This window comes from Petaurus breviceps, unplaced genomic scaffold (genome assembly GCF_028583685.1).
Source record: "Petaurus breviceps papuanus isolate PSGF00001 unplaced genomic scaffold, PetGlider_PUasm1.0 90903, whole genome shotgun sequence".
Taxonomy (NCBI): Eukaryota; Metazoa; Chordata; class Mammalia; order Diprotodontia; family Petauridae; genus Petaurus; species Petaurus breviceps.
This window is the reverse complement of record NW_027187376.1, coordinates 8,098,872-8,112,064: the sequence shown is the minus strand read 5'-3', so window position 1 is coordinate 8,112,064 and position 13,193 is coordinate 8,098,872. Positions and strand designations below refer to the sequence as shown.

At 36.5% G+C, this 13,193-nt stretch overlaps 1 protein-coding gene and 1 non-coding gene across 2 annotated transcripts in view; both read right to left on the bottom strand.

The window, feature by feature from the left end:
- Positions 1 to 13,193, bottom strand: part of ERBB4 (erb-b2 receptor tyrosine kinase 4) — a 1,413,192-nt gene that overhangs the window by 577,763 nt on the left and 822,236 nt on the right. The window lies entirely within an intron of this gene.
- Positions 9,208 to 9,314, bottom strand: LOC138151736 (U6 spliceosomal RNA). Its single transcript, XR_011165896.1, has one exon. It is a non-coding gene; the product is annotated as a U6 spliceosomal RNA (small nuclear RNA).

The following is a 13,193-nucleotide window of genomic DNA, read 5'->3' as shown; positions in this document are numbered from 1 at the left end:
CAGAAATTGTGGAAACACAATCAGGATAAAACATGATTTATCAGCTTCAAAATTAAGGAATCAGAGGGCTTGAAATACAATATCCCAGAGGTCAAAGGAGCTAGGATTAAAATAAAAAATCACTTAACAAGAAATATTTAGTATAATCTTTCAAGGGAGAAAATGGACATGGCACAGGGTGAGTTGAATATGAAGGGATGATATCTAAAAAAAATAAAATTAATGTGTGAGAGAAAAATATACTGAGAAAAGGAGAAAGAGATAAATTATCTCACATAAAAGAAGGAAGAAAAAGCTTTTACAGTGGAAGGGAAGTGGGCGAGGTGAGAGGGAGTGAGTGAAACTTACTATTATGGGATTTGGCTTAAGGAGGGAAGAGCATACACACTCAGTTGTTTATGGAAATCTATCTTACCCTATAAGAAAATAGGGAGGGAGAAGGTGGTAAGAAAGGGAGAGGGGACACAGAAGGGAGGGCAGACTGAGAGAGGAGGTAATCAGGCACAAATACTTTTGAGGAGGGACAGGATCAAAGAAAAGAACAGAGTAAACGAGTGATTGGATGGGATGGAGACAAATATAGTTAGTCTTTCACAAAATAAATATTAATGAAGTGTTTGCATGACCATATATGTATAACCTAGAACGAATTGTTTGCCTTCTCAATGAGGGAGGGGAGGAAGGGAGGAAAGGAGAGAATTTGGAACTCAAAGTGTTAAAAACAAATGTTAAAAATTGTTTTTACATGCAACTGGGAAATACGATATACAGGCAATCTGATATAGAAATCTATCTTGCCCTACAGAGAAATAGAAAGGAAGGGGATAAGAGAATGGGTGGGGGATAAAGGGAGGGTAGATTGGGGGAAGGGGCAATCAAAGTGCATACTGTCTTGGGGTGGTAGAAGAGAGAGACGGCGAGAAAATCTTGTGGAAGTGAATACTTAAAATTTAAAATTAATTAATTAATTAAAATATTGAGAAAGAAAAAATAGTTTGATAATCTTTGATTGGGAAGAAACATGTCAATCCAAAGTAACTTAATCTTAATTAAGCAGAAATATATAGCATTGCATCATACAGAACAGCTGATTTCTACCTGTATATGGTAGTCTTTCATTTATAGAATATTTGTCTAATAATATCAGCTGCTTAATGAAAACATTATAAAAACTACTTAACTTACAATTAAAAGCTATATTAAATTCTTTTATGTGAAAATTTTATATTAGAATCATGATAGGGTAGGTAGGTGCCATAGTGAATAGAGTGAAAGGTTTGGATTCGGAAGACTCATCTTAATGAGTTCAAATCTGGCCTCAGATAACTTACTATCTGTGTGACCCTGAACAAGTCACTTAACTCTATGTGTCTAGGTTTCCTAATCAAAACGAGGTGAAAAGGAAATGGCTGACCACTCCAGGCTCTTTGCCAAGAATATACCAAATGGAGTCATGAAGAGTTGGACGCAACTGAAATGAGTGAACAACATTATTTAAGGAGTGCCTTGGAATCAGTGACTATTAATGATTTTTTTGGTGGCATCCTCAGCCATTTTGGTTTGGAAGCTAATGGAGACCTCTGCAGCAATTCTTACTGTGAGATAATAAAAATGGTATTGGGATAGCACTGCTAATTTAGCTAAGAGAAAGAAAACTCAGGAAAGTTTCGAGAATTTACTGATATGCACTGCAAGTACTGTGGGTTTGCTTGGGTAGCAGCTACCCCTATGCATAAACTTCTTACCTTGGAGGCTCCAAGGCAATCTTCTGAAGCACCATAAAACACACATTTATGTATAATACCCACTTCAGCAATAAACTCACAGGGTCGAGCAACCTCTTTAAAGCTCGGGGTCCCAGGAGTTTCTTCAAGCCAACATAGAATAATTACAGAAAATTATCAGAGCCCTCTGCTATACACAAAATCCACTTCATCCAAACCCTGAGGTTATACTGTAGTTCTGAAGTGGAACTGCAAGAATTGAGATATGAAAGACACTATCCAAAATCACTTTCTATAGCCTCCTTTTAAATGGTAGTGTTAAGCACCATTTCCTAAAGTGAACATCCCCCATCACACACAAACACACACACACACACACACACACACACACACACAGAGGAAGCCACTAGCACTAGAGATTTCAATATTTGTCAGGGATTCTTAAATGTTTCCTACTTGTTATCCCTTCAATACTTCTTAAACTCTGGGTCAGGACTCCATGTGGGGGCACAACCCACAGTGTAAGAAGCACCAACTGGGATATGTCCAAGAGTTTAACTAAAGAAGACCTCATTACCTCTCTCCAATCTTGCCTTAACACCCTCCCACTTATCGTACTACATGAACCCTTTGCTCCATTTCTCCTAGTCTTTTCTTCCTGATAACTTGATTTGCTACTCTGACCACCCCAACCCTCACATCCAAATGATCCACCAAAAACATTTCTATTTCTTTTGAGGGCTTCATCATCTTTCCAACCACCCATGTTTTAAGAGCTGAGAAATCACATATCACTCTTCTTCTCCTTCATGCCCTGACATATTCAATTAAAAAAATTAAGCTTCTTGAGATCAAGGACTATTTTTTTTACAGTCAGTTGATTAGTCAATAGAGTAACATGTATTAAGTACTTACTAAGTGCCAGGCATTGTGCTAACTGGTGAGGATACAAATAAAAGGAAAAAGGACATGGACTCAAGTAACTTACATACAAACAGGAAAATAAGTATACACAAGATATATAGAGTGTAATAAATGAAAAGACTAATGGCTACAGGGAACAGGAAAGGCCTCTTATAAAAAAATACATAATAGATATGAGTCAAAGAATTTTAATTCAAAACCCGATGCTGCTGGTGCTATTTTCTAGGTGACCTTATACAAACTTTAATGTTCTGGGCTTCAGTTCATTTATCTCCAATGATGTTATCCATTCCATCCTACATTATGATCTTCCATTGTACAATGTTTTCTCCACTCACAGAGACATTGTTGTGATAGCTTCCTAACTGATGCGCCTTCTTCAAGTTACCCTTCTCTGCAATTCATGCAAATACCATTCATGCAATTAATCCTCCATAAACACTCCAAAAATTTTTAAATATAAGTCTGGCTATGTCCCTCTCCTGTTCAAAAACAGAAAAACAAAAAGTAGTTATTATTATTGTTGTTGTTGTTATTGTTATTCCTTCTAAGATTAAAAAATGCTTTTTTCCCCCAGCACTAAAAAAAAAACCAACCCCAAACCAGATTCCCTTCTATCCATATTTTAAATGTATTTCATGGCATTGCATTTTATATATTCTATTTTCCATTCCAACTAGACTTACCTATTCCCTAAACTTGGCTCAGCTCAGGTATCTCCTCTTGTTCCAAACCTCCCTGGATGCCATTCCCCTTCATCAATTCACCATACATCTATTTCTGTGTGGTACCTTTCTTTTGACAACTATCTAAGCTCCTTGTGGGCAAAAGCTGCTTCATGATGTCTTTATATGTCAGTATGTAGCTCAGCAACTACTTTTTGTTGTTTCAGTAGTTGTTGAGTGGACTGTGATTTTACCATTATGAGGAACTTCCTGATGAGGACATTCCCATTTACCAATAGTTAGAGGCAAATATTGTGCAATCTAACGTCTTTAGAGATTTGCCTGAGACACTGTAATTCTTCATCTGTAAAGCAACTTGAGCAGGATCACAAAACCACCAACTGTTGGGGGGAGGCTTTGAACCCAGGTCATTCAGTCTCTAGGATTCAGCTCTCTGTATACTAATGTGTCATGCACACAATAGGTGCTCCATAAATATTTGTTTAACTGAATTTTGACTCCAAGTCAGCTCTGGTACTTATAACTTGAGTTAACTTTGGAAAGTTATAAATCTTCTAGGTCTCAGTTTCATGAACTGTCAAATGAGACAATTAGATTAAGGCCATTTCCAGCCTTAAATCCTTTAATGTGATGCATAACTTCTTAAATTACAGGAATGAGAACTTTTTGATTTTTGGAGGGGGGGAGAGGCTGGACAATTGGGGTTAAGTGACTTGCCCAAGGTCACACAGCTAGTACCTGCTAAGTGTATGAGGCCACATTTGAACTCAGGTCCTTCTGACACCAGGGCCGGTGTTCTATTCACTGTGGTCACCTAGCCACCCTGGGAATGAGAACTTTTAAAACATATATTTGGGAGGTAGAATCAAGATGACACATTAGAGGCAGACATACAGCTGAACTTTCTCAATATTTCTCTCCAAACAATGTTAAAATAACTCCTCAAATCAAATTTGGGGGCAGCAGCATAAATAAAAGGTTAGGATGAGATATTTTTCTAGCCTGAGAATTTAAGAGATTGGCAAGACATGTCTGTGACTCTCAGGTTGGAGTCAACCCAGAGCATGTCAGCAGCACCAGGCTTGGGGCTTGCAGATAACTGTGACAGCAGCAGAGCCACATGTAACAGCAAGCACCCCAGTATCCCCAGGGTGGCTGCCAACACAGGTTCTTGGATCTGCTTTTCTAAAGGAAAGCAACTCAAAATGGCTTAACAAACTTACTTTAATCAATCAAACATATATCGTTTACCTAGTTCAGGGAGAAAAGTTCAGCACCCCAAACTTCAGAGTATACAGAGGTTACAAGCAGAAGTTACAAGAACATTTCAGCAGACAGGCTTCCAAACTGTCCAGACATTACATACATCCATCCCTAATCCCAGTTACCAGAGAGGGAAGCATCAACATCTGGGTTTTCAAAGTCAGGGGCTCTCAACAACAGCTGCCCAGAGTCTCCTCTGGTCAAATCACACAACACTTCTCAAAGTGAGCCCCAAAGCAAAATCTCACATCAGTGTTTGTATATCCTTCTCCTGGCTCAGAAAATGTAACAACCTTCTTGACCCGCTGCCCAAGAAAAACAAGTCTCCCACCACAGTCTCCAGGTGCACTTAAGCCTAGGGGCAGGGAAGATCTTAAAATTTACATTCCCATTATACCACAGCAGCTTCAGGGGTTCTCAACCCAGATACAATTAGGGGGTCAGATGACTGGTCAAAAAGAGATTTCAAGGAAACTTTTGTTGGCACTGGGCACAGCTGGGATTGGTTGACATTTCTATTGCCAACATACAGTTCTGGGTCTCAGTTCCAGGGTGAAGAAAAGCATTTATGGCTTGGTCACAAGGGAGTAGGGGCCCTCATAGTAGTTCCAAGACCAAGAGGGTCACCAGCAAGGCCACTTCAGGAGATGTAATGTAATGCCAAGGAAAGGCAACTTCCCAAGGTTCAAAATAAATGAGTGGTAGAAGAAAAATCGTAAAAGAAATAACAATTTTGCAAGAAAATTATGAGAAAATAACACCTTACAAAACAGAATTGGACTAATAACAAAAGAGGTGCAAAATTCACTGAAGAACTAATTTAAAAGTGGAATAGACCAAATGGAGAAAAAAGGCACAAAATCTCACTAAAAACAATTACTTAAAAACTATAATTGAGCAAGTTGAAATTGATAAGTCCATAAGACATAAAAAACAATAAAACAAAATCAAAAGAATAAAAAAAATAGAAGAAATTGCAAAATATCCCATTGAAAAAATAGCTAGATGGCTGATTGAGGAAAGATAATTTGAGAATTATTGGACTGCCTCAATGCCATGATTTAAAAAAAGTTAAGGCATCATATTTCAAGAAATTAACAAGGAAAAATGTACCAATAGCTTAGATTCAGAGTCAAATAGAAATTAGAAGAATCCACTGAGTACCATCTAAAAGAAGCCCTGAGATGAAAACTGGCAGGAATATTATAGCCAAATTCCAGAGGTCCAAGGTCAAGGAGAAAATACTTTGAACAGCCAGGAAGAAACAGTTCAAGTATCATGAGCCACAGAAAGGATCAGACAATATTTAAAGGCTTCCACAGTAAATAAGCAGAGGAACTGGAACACGATATTCCAGACGGCAAAAGAACTAGTATTACAACCAAGAATAACCTACTCAGCAAAACTGAGTATAATATTTCAGGAGAAAAAATGATATTTAATGAAATAGAGAACCTTTAAGCATTCCTGATGAAAAGTCCAGAGATGAATAGAAAATCTGACATTGAAACCTATGACTCAAGAGAAGTATAAAAATGGAAATATGAAAGAGTAATCATAAGGGACTCAATCAAGTTAAACTGTTTACATCCCTATATTGGAATATGATAAACATAACTCAAAAGTTCTATCTATTAGGACATTGAGAAGGAATCTAGATAGACAGACATATGGGTATGAGTTGATTATGTTTTGATAATCTCTAAAAAAGATGAATGGGTGAGAAAGTGAGATGTATGGGGAGAAGAGGGCAATTTTTCTCACAAAAAAGGTACACAAAAAAGAACTTTTATATCAGGAGGAAAAGTTGGGGTAGAGGTGGTAAGCAATACTTGAACCTCATTCTCCTTGGAATTGGTTCAAAGAGGGAAGAAGACACACACACATGCACACACACACACACACACACACACACACACACATACTCAAACACTTTCAGTTGGATATAGGGATCTATTTTATCCAATAGGGAAATAAAAGGGTAAAAAGATGCAAGGGTTTCTAAAAGAGAGGACCGTGTACAGGAAGCAGTGAAATCAGAAACAAAACAGATTTTCCAGGAGGGACAGGATAAAAGTCAGAGAGAAGGATAAGCCGAAGAAAATTGTATGGAAAGAAATACAAGGTAGTAATCATAACTGAATATGAATGGGATGAGCTCAGCAATAAAACAAAAGTGGAAAGCATAATGGATTAGAAACCAGAATCTGGCAATGTGCTGTTTCTACTGTTTGTTATTGTTATTGTTGTTCATCTTTCATTCTCAAAGAGGACCAATGACATGAAGAGGATATGATTTCTTGCTGTTTATGAGAGACACACTGGAGACAGAAACACAGTTTAAAAGGGGATGAGGCAAGGTCAGAATCTGTTATACTTCAGCTGAGGTAGAAAAGGACAGAGGTAGCAATCTGATCTCAGACAAAGCAAAAGCAAAAACAGACCTGTTAAAAGTGACAAGTACCATAGACAATGAAGTAATATTAAAAAAAAAAAAACTATTAAGGGCAAATTTCTCTGATAGCCTCATTTCTCAAATATAATGGGAACTGATTCACATTTATAAAAATAAGAGACATTCCCAAAATGTTAAACAGGGAAAGGATATGAATGATCACTTTTTAGAAAAAGAAATAGAAACTATCTATGATGATATTTTTAAAAAATAATCTAAATCACTACTGATTAGCAAAATGTAAATTAAAACAATTCTGAACCTAACCTTGCACCTAACAGAAATTACAACTGCTGGAGTGGATGCATAAAAATATGTTGACTAATAAGCTATTCATGGAGTTATGAACTGGTCCAATCATTCTAGAAAACAGTTTTAAACTATAATTAAACAGGTATAAAACTGCGCATAACCTTTGACCCACCAATATCACTACCTATTCGGTCTATCCTGCAAAGAGATCAAAGAAAAAGGAAAAGTACTTATATGTATAAAAATATAGCAACTCTTTTTGTGCTGGCAAAGATTTGGAAATGGAGGGGATACTCATCAACTGAAGAATGACGGAGCAATCTGTGGCATATGATTTTGATGAAGTACTATCATGCTATAAGAAATGATAAAGGGGCTGGTTTCAGGGAAGAAAAATAAAAAAATGTCAAAACCTAGATGAACTGATGCAAAGTGAAGTGAGAAGAATCAGTAGATAATTTTGCACAGTAAAGTTGTAATGATCATAAACTCTGAATGACTTGAATCCTCTGATCAACACAATGATCTAAGACAATTCCAAAGGAGTCATAATGAAAGCAATGTTATCCACCTCCAGAGAGGGAACTGATAAAGTCTGAATGCAAATTTTTGTGAAATACTAAATAAGGAAATGTATTTTGTGTGCTTTCACATGTATAATCGAAACTATTTTGTTTACCTTCCCCAGGGTAGCCTTGGGAGGGAGGAAGATAATAGTAAACTCAAAATTTAAAAAAAAAAGAGAAAAAAAGGTAAGAAAAAAATACATCCAGACAGTGACCTGAAATTATGATAGTTCGTCTAGCCCAAGAGTTCTCAAAATGTGGTCCAGAGACTCCTGGGGATCCTGAGGCTATTTCAAGCGGTATATGAGGTTAAAACTATTTTCATAATAATAATAAACATCATTTGCCTGTAAAAGTACTTTGCCTTATTCAACTATGTATTTGTATGAGGTTAGATTTTCTTCATATACTTGACCAAAACAATATATTTCAAAAACTTGATTATAGAAACAGATATGATGCAATTGTTCATTAAAAGAGATTTGGGGGAAATGTCTAAAACAATTCCACTCTTTTAATTTGTTTTTGTTTTGGAAAGTACAGTAATTTTCTTTCTTTAAAATGTTATGTCAAAAATATTTTGAAAACTATTTCAATATAATTGGTTTCCTTTTTAATCTTATAAATTTTATCTTATACATTTAAAAATATTGTAAGAGGAATCTAGAGGCTTCTCTAGGTTGCCAAATGTGTGTATGATATACAAATAAAATTGAGACCCCCTGATTGAATGGTAACAGAGTAAAGAACAAATATAAAAAAATTATTTTGAAGGAAGACACATAAGGAATTTAATGATTGATTAGCTATAGAGAATGAAAAAGGGATTTAACAAATTACCCTAGAGGAAATTTGAGACTATATGACTAGGGAAATAGTGGTAATATTGATAGCATCATGGAAAGGTGATTCCCCTTCCTGAGGCAGGGGGAGAAGGGTGGTTAAATGGGTAGCAAGAGGCATATGTGTTATCTTTTGGTTATTTTAAGCTTTAATCAGTGTTGAAGTATCCAAAGTGACAGTGTCCAGGGGCAAAGAGATAAAGGCCTGAAACTTAGGAGAACTGTCTGAATTGAAGAACTGATAGTCATCAGAATGGAGATAGTAGCTGGAGTTTTAAGAATGTACTAGGCTGATAGAAGACCTACCATTCAGATACTTTGCAACAAAATTAAATGAGGCAAGATTCTTGCCAGAGATACAGTGATAAGTTCTTGAGACTGATTTTCAGTGGCAAAATATAGAATAAATGATACTAGACAGTGACAAGGATAACTCCCCACTCACTTAGGTTACAGTTTTTTTTTTTCATTTCTCAAATGCGTTATTAACTTCTGAAAAATATGGAACACTTCACGAATTTGCGTGTCACCCTTGCACAGGGGCCATGCTAATCTTCTCTGTATTGTTCCAATTTTAGTATATGTGCTGCCGAAGCGAGCACTAGGTTACATTTTTATCTTTATTACAACACACTGGGAATTGGGGAAGTTCTAAAAATTTAATTATCAATAGCAGCAATGCTTATGCTTCTAAAAGTATGTTTCTGTGATCATGACTTTTGTCAAATATTTAACTGGCTTCAGCCACTGTATAAACTGTTATGAAGCTCCTCCTTTGTGCTAAGAGCTAGGGATATGATGAAAGGCCAAATATAGTCCCTGCTTCCAAGGAGGGTCATGCTGAGAGGAGAGAGTTATGTGGACTGTAACCACACCAATTTTTCCTGCTTCCTTTTATAACTTTAAGTGGAAAACACACACACACACATAAACACACACACACACACACACACACCCCAGCACACATACACACATAGCTGCTGAAATTTGGATGCCTTTCTATATGAGATCATACTCAAACCCTAGGTTTGTTTCAGAAATAAGGAAGATGATCCTCTTAAATGTTAAATGACATATCTGCAGTTCTTTTGACTAGCAGGACGGTATGGCAGAGGAGAGAAGAAGAATGCTTAATATGTGTTAAAATAAGATTATTTTTTTCTTAGTGTGGACCTATGAGTTAGGAAACTAACTCTATTGATCGAGAAAAAAATAACATCTCTGCAATACAATTGTAAAGAACTGTCTAGAGAAAAAGAGAGGTTAAGTGATTTAAGAGAGTCATAGAACTATTGTGTCATGGGCTCAACTTCAATCTAGCTCATTGTGACTCAAAGATCAGCCTTCACTCTACTATGACAACTGCTCTTCTGAAATTATGCAGCAAGAAAAATACACATAAGAAAAAAAATGTACCAAATATTTTTGAATGAATATATAAGATATAGAATAAGAAGCTAAAATGAAGAATGAATTTTTAATGTGATTTAATGAAATGATTTGTCTGAATACTTGAGTATGAACCAATGCTCAGTCAATGTGATGGGCTCACTCATTCTAATCTTCAATGAGAAAAGACTTTGCTAAGAACATTGAAGGGGCATTCCAAAACAGAGGGTTATAGGGAGGGAGGCCTGATTCAGAAAGGAGTTGGAGATCTTGAAGGGTTACATGAAGATTGAGGGAGCATTATAGCTGATCTTTTCCAGAAGTTTTTAACTTCTGGCTTTTCAAATAGCTTCTATGATATCCTTTGCATAGGGAACCCTGCCCCCCTTCTTTCAATCCTCCAGCTTGAAAAAGACAATTGCTGTTTATCTTGATCTTGAAGACTTCAATCTCAATGCCAGGGTACTTTTTTTTTTTCCACAGGGTTGTCCAGCTCCAGGTGGGTGAATTCAAAGCCATAACGTTTATAGTGCTCTGCCACAATGCTGACTCTGCTGGCTGGCAGGACCTCCTCAGCATCCATAGTAGCTCAGCCCTAGGCTCCTTGCCTATGGCTCCTGCTGCATTTTTGTGCTGTCCTGAGCCCATTCAGGCAGGCACATGGACTGAGAGAACCTGGAAGCTGCTGATCGCCCCCACTCCCAATTATTTGTAGATGTTTTCATGTTATTGTCTTCTTCTGAGTTTGAGACTTGACTTCCTTTACCACCATATTAGATTTTTATATTCAGGTTATTTTTTTGTTTTTGTTGTTTGCTCATTTTCCATCATTTTTTTTGCTTTTGGGGAGGCAATTGGGCTTAAGTGACTTGCCCAAGGTCACCTGGCTAGTTTTTGTGTTAAGTGTCTGAGGTTGGATTTGAACTCAGGTCCTTCTGACTCCATAGTCGGTGCTCTCTTCATTGTGCCACCTAGCCACCCCCATCATATTTTTTTACTTCAAACTTTATGTTAAAATCAGGCTCTGCTCACCTGGTATGAGGAAGTACTATGTAAAACTTCAGGTTTTTTTTTTTTTTTTACAATGATCTTTTCAGAACTAGTTCTAGTCATCTGCACTTTTTTGGTGCTTTCAAGATGATATGATCCAGGGAGAGATGTTACTGTTTTCCTACTCTTTACTTTTTACCCCTGTTCCCTTGCAACCACAAGCAATAGCATTCTTTTTTTTTTAAACCTCTTTCCTGTTTATATTTATTTTTTTGGAGTGGGGAAGGCAAGGAAATCAGGGTTAAGTGACTTGGCCAAGTCACACGGCTTGTAAGTGTGTCCAATGTCTGAGGCCACATTTGAACTCAGGTCCTCCTGACTCCAGGGCTGGTGCTATATTCACTGTGCCACCTAGCTAGCCCAATAGCATTCCCTTTGACCCTGGAACTGTGACCAGATCCTGTTAGAGCAGGGTTCTTACATTTTTTGGCATCGGTTCCTTTGGCAGTCTAGTAAAACCTATGTTATTCTTTTAGAATAATGTTCTTAAGTGTATATACATATAAAATATGGATAAAGCATATTCTAATACAAATATAATATATAGAATTACAAATGAAATATGTAAGATTACAAAGGGATTAAATTATATTGAAATATTTTTATGTATGTGCTAATAGATCCAAGTTTAAGGACTCCTGTCCTATCAGCCACAGAAATTCAGGATTTTTTCTTATTAACAGGTAGCACACAATAGTAAAAAAAAACATGGGATTGAAATACAAAAGTTTGGGTTCAAATCTCAGCTCTGCTATCCATGTAACCATGAGCAATTAATGTTTTTCTAAGTTTACTTTCCTCGTCTGTGTAATGAGAGACTTGGACTAATGGTTTCTAAGGTTCCATTGAAGTCTAAGTCTTACAAATGTCTTCATTTTATAATTACATGGAGGCCTTCTGATAGTAATAAACTTTTATGCTTTTTATAAACTTTTCTCAAGAATTATATAAGTAATCAGCTTAATGTTTACAAGTATAGAAAGGCCTGGCAAAAATAAAATGACAATAATAGTATTGGCAATTATTACTGACATTTACATAATACTTAGCATATTAACATGTCATCTGAAACTCTCAACAACTTTTAAAAGGAAATGTTACAGTTATGATTTTCTTTTTACAGATGAGGAAAGTGAACCTCAGAGAGATAAACTGACTTGTCCAATGTCAAGTGGACTTATTAGAGTTAGAGATGAACTTGAAATCCAAGTCTTTCTGAAACTAAGATCAGCCCTTTGCCTACAAATATGTAATGATTCAATTCCTCTCATGTAGCTCACAACCAAATCTAGGTTGAGCAGAGAAGAGATAAGATATAAACACAAATAATCATAAGGCAAAATGTAAGTTTAAAAAAGGGAGATACTGTAAAGATGTTGACTCCACTTAGTTCTTTTACTATGGATTTAGCTTTAAAAAAACTCTGACTGAAATATTTAGTCTTCTAGAATGTGTCCCTAATTATCAGTATTGATAGAATTAAACTATTACTTCTACCTTTGCCCTATTTTAGGATTGAATTTAGTGCCTGCCCTCTCTAAAATTACCACCTTTCTTACTACTAATACTCTCTATCCTCTAGATTAAGTTCTTGCCTAGTCTGACAGAAAATCCATTGGTAAAATCCCTCCTCAGTTTTCTGCTCATTGGCAGAGCTCAGTCAACAGATAAGACATAATCTAGGACCTATGGATGTAGGATACCATTTAAGGCTACTGACAAATCTCACATCTGGGGGAATTTCTTACAAGAGTTGGTATTATAACTTTCTTAACACCAATTATAAACAAAAATGGAAGGTCACACAATACCAACCTCTTCCTAGCCCCTCAGCTGGCAATAACGAGGTAGGGTCATGTCATCCCAGTGTGGATGGAACTATCAACATGATAGGGATTGACTTGTCATTTTTCAAGTTCCTTTCACTGTATAGTAAGAGGAAAACAACAGAGACAAGTAGTAGATAATTACCTGAAAGGAAATTTTTAAATGCTCTGTTCAATATGATGACTAGAGGATGCTTTGAATTTCTGCTCAAATGC